Genomic DNA, 9,609 nt, shown 5'->3' on the forward strand with positions numbered 1-9,609 from the left:
ACTTCCTGCTCTCTGTACTCTAGTGCTGTAAGATGAGGATGGGACATGGACCAATGCAAGCACAAAATTAAAGTAGGGGAGAAGAGCCAGGGGAGGGCAAGGTGTGAGTAAGAGCTGAAGTTGCAGGGATGTGAGCCCCGAGGATTTCTGAGGAAGAGCTCAGGGGATAATGAGGCAAAGGAAGGCTGTGAGGGTGGGGCTGGCTTTCTCAAAAGAATGGATTTATTTATGCTTCTGTTACGTGGTAAAGCAGCCTTCTTCCCCTAAGCAGACACTTCACCTTTTTAGTTAGGCTGCCACCATCCCTTTGTTGGGTAGCCAGGATAGGTGAAGCCACCTTGAGGAACTGGGCTGGCAGCTGATCTGTTATGTAATGAAGGTGACACAGCACTGACAGTCAAGCCAGTGGTGGCCAGCTCCAACCCCACATTAGCCCAGGCTCCTCACAAGTTCCACAGAGGGGAGAAAGCAGCCATATCTCAAGGCTGCCACCATGTCCATGCCTGCTCTCAGGGAGCCGTATGTAAACATTTGCTCCCCAGGACTGGCGCTTCCCTGGGAAAGGAAAGTCTACTGAATGCAGAGAAACAGACTCACTCTGGTGATTGTGAATTACATAACTCTAAGCAAGCTATTATCATGAGAACAAAAATGTGAAAGCTTATGCCTTTAGATGCTGTGCACCATGAGGTGACACACATGTGTGTCTTGCACACTGAGGTGGTGGACACCTGTGTGCTGTACCCTGAGGTGACAGACACATGTGTCTTATACCGTGAAATGATGCACATGTATGTCTGGCACTGTGAGATGGTGAACACATGTGTCTTACACACTGAGGTGGTGGACACCTGTGTGCTGTACCCTGAGGTGACAGACACATGTGTCTTATACCGTGAAATGATGCACATGTATGTCTGGCACTGTGAGATGGTGAACACATGTGTCTTACACACTGAGGTGGTGGACACCCGTGTGTTGCACAGTGTGGTGACAGGCATGTGTGTCTTGCACCGTGAAGTGATGTACACATGTGTCTTGCACCATGAGGTGGTGGGCACGTGTGTCTTGCATGGAGCTGGCATATTGTGGAAGTTCAGTGAACTATCACTGAGGTTGTTCTTGACCTCCTGAGTCGTGATAATGGGCTGGTCGTCACTGCTCTGTCCACAGCCTCATCTTCATCCAGCTGTTGGTAAAACTGTGGCCCCTTGTAGTAGGCTGGCCTGATGCTGTATTCTAATTCTAAGTTGGGGCCCCCAAGACCCTTTGGGTTACCCCAAAGATGAGAGAGTATGCGCATAAGACACTGAGTGACCCTGCCTCCAGTTAATTGTGATTGGTAAATAAAGATGCCAACAGCCCTTTTAAAAGGGGGGATAGGGGTGGAGAGATGGATCAGCAGTTAAGAACACTGACTGCTCTTCCGAAGGTCATGAGTTCAAATCCCAGCAACCACATGGTGGCTCACAACTATCTATAATGGGATCTGATGCCCTCTTCTAATGAGTCTGAAGAGAGCAATGGTGTACTCATATACATAACATAAATAAATCTTTAAAAAAAACAAAAAAGGATACCAACAGCCAATAGCTGGGCAGAAGAGACATAGGTGGGGTTGAAGTTTTGGAGGGAAGGAAGAAGAAAGAAGCAAAGTCACCATGGGTTAGCTGAGCCATAAAATCGTGGCCACGTGGGCTGGCCAGTTGGGTTAAGAGCAGCCCACGTGGAACAGAGTAAATAGTAATAACTCGGGGTTATCATAGGAAGGTAGATTCTAACAGCTTGAAAGGTAGGTAGCTGCCCAGCTATTGTGCTGCCCAAGGCATATTAAAAATACAAAGGCTGTGTGTGTCTTTAATCCTGGAACATAAGTGTCTAACGTGTGGAAGAAGCACCATGTTGGAATAATTAATCACTTATACTACAGCCCCTGAATGTCCAGGATAACAACGGGTTACTTGGCTTCGTGCATATCTGAGGAACTAGGTTGAGGTGGGTGGAGCCATATCAGATAAGCTAATTATGTTTGATCTCTTCTGATTTCTGTCCCCTCACAATGGCCTGGTGTCACTCTTCAGGCATATCATTTGCATATAGATTTGGATGAATAAAATATTTGTTTTTAAATGTGGCAAGAGAGCCATTGAGATGGCTCAGTAGGTAAAGGTGCTTGCTGCCAAGCCTGGTGACCTGGTTTCAGTGCCCCAAACCCACAGGGCTGAAGGAGAGCGCCGAGTCCTACACCTTTGCTTCCTCATCCCTACATGAGCCTTGACATGTATACTCACATAAAAAATAATGGCGTCTATTTGTTTTGGTTTTTGAGACAGGGTTTCTCTGTGTAGCCCTGGCTATCCTGGAACTCACTCTGTAGACCAGGCAGGTCTTGAACTCACAGAAATCCACCTGGCTTTACCTTCTGAGTACTGGAATTAAAGGTGTGCACCACTACCACCCAGCTGAAATAATGGCTTTGTTTGTTTGTTTTTGTTTGTTTTGTTTTTTAAAGCACACAGATTCATCTTCCGAAACATCTACTCACTAACATCAGACCTTCAAAGGCTGTTAGCAGAATCATTTGTTCCCCTGGCAGAGCCAGTTGTGGCTATCCAGGAGGAGATGGAATTGGAGAATTTTAACACTGTCTTCCTTTCTCCAGCTAACCAGCTTGCAAAAGCTGCCGGGCAAGTCACCTGCTTGGGATGGATCTTTCAGGGAGATCACCCAGCCAGCTCTGTTCACAGTCATGCAGGGCCCATGGGCATTAAAACCTGCTTTCTAGCTGTTGCCCTTGCCTGACTGTACCTCAGGTCAGGGTGTCTTGACAGGGTTTTTCTGTATAGCCCTGGCTGTTCTGGAACTCACTTTGAAGACCAGGCTGGCCTCAAACTCAGAAATCCGCCTGCCTCTGCCTCTCAAGTGCTGGGATTAAAGGCATGTGCCACCACACCTGGCTGGTGTTTTGTTTTGTTTTGTTTTGTTTTTGTTTTTGTCAGTTAATTCTTAATCACATATTTTGACACCTGAGAAGTGTAGCCTGCTTGGGTTTTGGGGTTCCTTTCTTTTGTGTTGTGTGATCCCTGGCTGTTGTCTCTGTGTGGAGAGTGTTTTTAGGCTCAGTCATTTGTAACTGTCAGGCACAGAATGCTGGCCACAGGGCTCTGCCTGCAGCTGTTGCACAGCGCCCTCTGCAGAGAATTTACTTGGTTAGGGCCCTTCTGAGGGTTACTCAGGGCCCAGCTCTTGACCCCTAAGTGCCCCCAATAGATGCCACCACAGCATCTGCCAGATTGCTAACAAAGTGCCCAGGAAACACTGCTCAGGTTCATGGGAACCCGAAACTCCATACAGGTAAATGTAAGACTTTTGCCTGAACATGTCTCTCTCTCTCTCTCTCTCTCTCTCTTGCAGTTTTGTTTAAATTTGCATATATCTGCATACCAATCTAGAGAGGTGTGTTTATTGAGCACTGATGGCTACCCTTCAAAGAATATTTTTCTCTCTACCCCCTTCTGTGATTTTCTTTAAATTCTCTGTATAGTTTTGTCATGTTAAATCATTTTTCTTTTTTCTTTAAAGATTAATGTATATGTTTGTATGTATGTGCATAAGTGCTTGTGTCTGTATGTCTCTGTATATGTGTGTGTGTATATGTGTGTGCACATGTGTGTATGCATGCACATGTACATGTACATGTGTGTTTATGTATATGGGTGTGTGTATGTATGTGTGTACATGTGTATGTGCACATGTGTGTATGCATGCACATGTGCATGTACATGTGTGTTTATGTATATGGGTGTGTGTGTGTGTGTGTGTAGACTCATGCTCAGACATGCAGGTGCTCTTGGAGGTCAGAAGAAGGTGTTGGGTTCCCTGAAACTGGAGTTACAAGTAGTTGTAAGTTGCCTTTGAACCCACACATGCACACAACTATTTGCAAAACACAGTCAGTTCGGGGAAACTTGGGGTTTAAGCCCGTATCTTTCTTAGTCCATGCTTAGGTGCTGGGAAACTTTCCCCAAGCTGGACAATGAGGAGGAGCACAGATGTTAGCATCTTCCTGCTCCATTTTCTTCTTCCTTTGCTTCTCTCCCCATCCTCAGTCTTCCCATATAAGTGAACTTGCTGGCCAGTGGATCAAGTTACTATCTTTAGTCTCTCACGAGTGGAAACTAGGTAAAGAGAAACTTGGTTAAGAGTGGAGGTAGTGCAGGGCTGAGCCTGAGGGCTGGGGGTATACGCTTCGGGGCAGACAGGGACAGAGTCCGTCCAGCAGATTCTCTTGTGTGGAGCATGATCTGTCTGCAAGCTGCCTCTGAGAGTCTCCTCTGCCCCCAGCACACTCACTGGGTGCCTGTCGTAGGATTGCCCTGTAGTCTTTGGTTGCTAACATCATTGTCCCAGCAGCCTCTGGCCCAGGCAGGGTTGGGAGGAGGTGTGTACATGGCAAGGCTAGCAGTGTCGGTCCTGGAGGGGGACAGGGCTGTCAGGAATGCTGTGTTGCCAACAGTAAGAAGGTGGGAAAGAATCCTAACCCTGGGTACCTGGGCATGGGGCATTCTTCCTCCAGAGTTGTGATCCCCACGTCTCCTGCTTAGCTGAGTTAAATAGTGAATATTGGCTGGGGTGGAACTTACTTTATTACCCTGAGCAAAGAGTCCAGCTGTGTCAGAGGGAGGGGCCCTTGGAAGGTGTTTCTGCTTTGGCTTGATTTGTCACGTTAGTTGACATGGGCCCCCACTATTCTTGCCAGCAGTTTCTAGAATACTCAAGGAGTGTGCAGAAGGCAAAGTCAAGGTGAGGGTCCAGCAGGACAAAGATGCTGAATAATTATTCTGGTTGTTTGGGTAACTGAGTAAGGTGAGAGGCAGCTTAGGGCTGTGAACAACCAGGTAGCTCCATTGCAAGAATACCCGCAGGCCTCTGATCCCCACTTGGCACTCATGCCCTCCCCGTGCCAGGGCGGCTCCTCTCCTGCCATCTGGGGGATGGAGAAGCCCTTTGGCCTTGGCCTTGATTGCTGCTGAAATCTGTCCAGAATGGAGAGAGGAAAGGTAACTACTGTATTCAGAAGCAATCTGGGCGGGCAGGCCTCTGCGTGGTGGGGCCAGTTCCTGCAGATGCTCCGAGAGAGGCAGCACCCTGCAACCTGTGTAGGGTTTGGTGCAGCAGCTGACTCAGAGCACAGAGCCGATTATCCATAATTATAGGCCCATGGGGAACTGAGTCTTGCAAAAACACAGCGACCTTTGTGGTCCAAAAGCTGCTCCCAGCGCTCCTCTAAGAAGGAAAGAACTTTCCGCAAAACAAATCTTCAGAATTCTCCAGACACCAGCCCATGAGGCCAGAGTCACCACTGTACTACAGTGTCCTGAGCCCCTCACCTCACCCACAAACACCCCGCCCCTCTCAAGTGGTGCACTGCTGTTCTAGACACAACTGTGGAGGTGTCAACCCTCCTCCAGATCTGTAGCAAGACTGACAGGGCCTGCTGGCCAGGTTTCTGCCCACACCCCTGCCTCACTTCACAACAGTCACTCACGAGAGGAATGCAGCAGATAGAACCCAACCTGCCAGAGCTGGGTATTACTCTGGGGACCCTCCATCTTCCAGGTGAAGCCAGGAGAGAGAGATGGGCACAATTACATAGCAGGATGGCCTGATGCACTCAGGGGCGGCGTGGGGGGTGGGGGTCAGAAGTGGCATTCCATCATTCCTGTTGATTCCTTTTAGTTTAGAGTTGCTTAGAATTCATGGGTGCGGGGGTCGGGGTGGGGGTGGGGGAGTGGAATGGAAGTGTAATCGAAGGAAGCCTTGCTAGTAAGGTGCCCCTGAAGCAAGAACCTGTTGGACATCCGAGGAGAGCTGCACTGGAGAGGCTGTGGCCTAACCGGGAGAGTGAGGGCACAGGCTGGAAGAAGGGCTAGGCACAGGCTGGCTCTCCCTCTGCTGACTGGAGGGTTATGAATCCAGTATTGGCACACTCCCCATGCTTATTTAAAAATTAAACGCCCTTCCCACACTGCTTTGTGGGAGCAGAGCACAGGTATGCATCCAAGCAGGTAAACAGCAGAGGTTGGGGATGGAGGATAGCAGAGGCTGAGTCAGTCCTGGTGGCAAAGCTAGAGGGGAGGCCAACTCCAGCCTTCCTTGGTAGGCAGAGATCTCAGGTTTCCTCATGACCAGCTGGCAGGAGTTAGACATGGCTCTGCACTTTTTGCACTCCCACCCCAGCCTTGCTAGCGGGGGTACGGAGGTGAACGTGGTCCTTGCCGCAATAGGAAGACTTTGGAAGTGTGGGCCAGGGAAAATGTAGCATCTGATATTAGACAAATTCCACATGGCCACCGGCTATTCCAGGGTAAGAGCTCTCCAGGCCCTTGGGTGGTGAGTCTGGAGTCCAGGGGCCTCTCTGGCTGGAAGCACAGCTGTCTATCACTAGGCGAGGCATTCTAAGGCCTGGGTCTGGCTGCAGCAGCCATCTAAGATCGATGGCTGCCAACCACAGTGGGGCCTTGGGAAGAGGGAGAAGACTGAGCTGAGGATCCAGGCTCTGAGACGCTTTCAGCTCATGGGGCAGGCACAGCACAGACACCAAGAGCCGGCAGCCACAGAGGTGGAGGGTAAGCCACGAGAGCATGGGGTTCTAAAAGCTGGGAAAAGAAAGTGTCTCCAAAGGACCAAACGGTTTAAAAACTGGAGGCTTGGGGACAGGTGAGGGAGAATTGGGTATCTGGCAGTGGTTGGTGACCACTGGCAGAAGTCCTGCTCTGTGCGGAGAGGAGGCGGGGCCAAGCCGGGAAGGATGACTGTGATGGAAAGCTACAGAGCCAGGGTCTTTTTTAAAAGGAAGAGTTTTGCTCAATGGTACAGTAGAAAAATGGGGCTGCAGCTAAAGGAGAATGTCAAGGGTACCCCCCTCAGGAGATACCGACCATGGGGCAGGTTCCAGTGATAGGCACAGCTTGGAACAGCACCGGACCTCTGCCAAGCCACTGACTTGCGGACCAACTTAACGGCTCTGCCTCCTCGCTTGCCCAGACCTTCCCATCCCTTGTAGAGTCGATATTACAACTCTAGGTTCTAAATGGCACACTGAGACTGCGGGTGGATTCATGCAATGGATGCTTTCCAAGCTTTTGCCACGTTAAGACTTAAGATCCAACCACATTTTCTATGCTATAACATGTGTAACCCTCAACCTTGTTGCCAGGGTGGGCAATCATTCTGGACGCCCTCCACCTCCACTTCATGAAGCTCTCACTATGCTCCTCCCTCCTCTCCATCCTCCTCTTTGCAGAGGCCAAGCTCTGGTCTTCAAGCAGAAGGTTGACAGTACGTTTAAGGCCAGGGTGGTTAGCCCAGTAGGTGCTCTCTATGTGAGACAGTGTGAAATGAATAACTCGATTTAAACCAAGGTGGCCAAGGTTTTTGTTTTCCTGGAAGAGTGAAGCAAGAATGGACATTGGGATTAGAGCTACGCAGAAGGTTGTCAGGCCAACGAAGAGACATCTAACCTGGGTGAGATGGGATGAGGGAAGGCGAAGAGAAGGGGAGATCTTGAGAAACTGAAGGATTGTTGGAGCTGGGGACCCAGAGTGGGTGACCTTGGAAGGTAGGAAGTGGAGGGTGAGAAGCTGAGGTGTTGGGATTCTGCTAGTGTAGTGAACAGACTCCAGACTCTCTTGGGAGCAAGGGCCTGCTACGGGTGGGTGGGAGGTGGCAGTGGTGTCACCCTGATTGCGTAATTGAGGTGGGAAGATGCACCTCAATGTGGGTAGCAGCAGTCCTGGAGCACAGCACAGTCTCCTTTGTTCTCTGCTCCTGTTTATGGCTGCTGCGTGACCAGCTCCCCTATGGTCCTGGGTGACTTCTCCGCTGTGATGGACTGTACCTGGGATTGAGAACTGAAAGCTGCTTTGGTCTGAATGCTTTACTGTAACAGCAGGAAACAAAAACAAGACAGGAAGTGACACGTCTAATAATCAGGGACAGAGTGTCCTGGGAGATGGAGGGCAAGCCCTTTGAATGGGGAGGAGGCCTGAGAAGGGAAGGCTGGGAATGCTGAGCCTTGATTGCTAGCTGCGGACGGTCCATTTCTTCACCATAAAAAGCCTGGGACTTTATTTCCTAAAACTGTTTGCTGGTCACGTTTCCACAATCAACAGATGCCTCCCAGAGGGTTTTGAAGGAGAAGAGAAATGGAATAACACTGTGGTTTCTCCACCAGGACAAGGTGGACATGACCCTCAGCTTCACAGAGGGTCACAGGTCTGCCTAGCCCATCCCCCTAAGTTTAGTCTGAGGAGTTTCCTGCCTTTCTGGAAACTTCCCAACTCCCCGGAAGCTGGTGACAGATTTTAAAGGTACAGGTGCTTGGCTGACTTCTGTTAAGTCCTTCCAGTGGTTCTTTCGGGATCTGAACCCCTGGTGCGCCTGAGAAACCTCTGGGGAGCCCCTCTCTGCTGCATGGTTAGGTCTCCCCTTTGAATTGCTCTTCCCCCAGAACCCCGCTTTTCATCCTTTGTCTCTGAGCTTCCTAAGGGCTGCTCTGGTCTGAGGGTGGGTGAGTAGAAACTGTAGACATTCTGCCGTGGATGGGAACTTGAAGACGGCATCACAGGCATGGCTTATTGGTGGTCCATCCAGTATCTCCCGCCTCAGCCTACATGACTTGGACGGCTTAGACTCTCAGACTGAATCCTCTGGACACATCTTAACCTCCTATGCTTGGTGCCTAAGCCAGAGTTGTTCAGATTCTGGCTCTGTTGCTGTTGCTGTTATCCGGCCAGCACACACAGTCTCCCCATGGGACTGGGGCTTCCTTCCAACATGGTAACCCAAAGGCAGGCAGTTTCTCCTTCTGGAGGTGGAAGGCTACATTGTGATAAATGTGCACTGCTTTCTATATTCTTGTCTGCGTTGCACTCGTTGTGAGGGAGATCTGAGTCAGGGCCTGCAACCCCCACCCCACCCCCACAACCCAGTAGGAGGGTGAAAGAGGCAGGGAGGGATGGAGAGCAGAGGTTTCCATCAATGAAGCAATAGCTACATTGTCCCAAGAGGAGCATCTAGTGTCCCCAGAGCCGACATCCTATGAGGGAGTCCTAAACCCAGTACACTCAGAAAGCTTTCTGGCCACATCTCCAGTGCCTGGGAAAAGTAAAAACCATCTCCTGCTCCAACCATTGCCCCGCACTGTCTGTCTGTGTGCCCTCTGACAAAGAGAAAGAGAAAGAGCCTATTGTAGTGGCACTTACAGGTAGATAGGGCACCATTCCACCTCCTGGCGAGGGTGTAGTGGAAGGGTAGTTGGGGTGAGCCAACAAAGTGAGTTTAGTGCAATCCACATAGAATTGACAGGGCCTGTCTGTCCCTACCCTGCCTCTTTTATCTTGTAAATGGTTGAAATAGCTGAATTAGACCCTTTATCTTCTGGTCTTCCCACACACCAGGCTCGCTCTGGATCATTTTGCTTTCTGTGGCCCAGGAAAGTGCTTGTCATGGAAAATGTCCCCTGGGTTCCTAGTGAGGAACATCAAAGGTTGTGGTGAAAGGCACAGGAGTTAAGCACACGGGGTTGGGGGGTTGGTCACAGGTGGT

This window comes from Mus pahari, chromosome 5, assembly GCF_900095145.1.
Source record: "Mus pahari chromosome 5, PAHARI_EIJ_v1.1, whole genome shotgun sequence".
Lineage (NCBI taxonomy): Eukaryota > Metazoa > Chordata > Mammalia > Rodentia > Muridae > Mus > Mus pahari.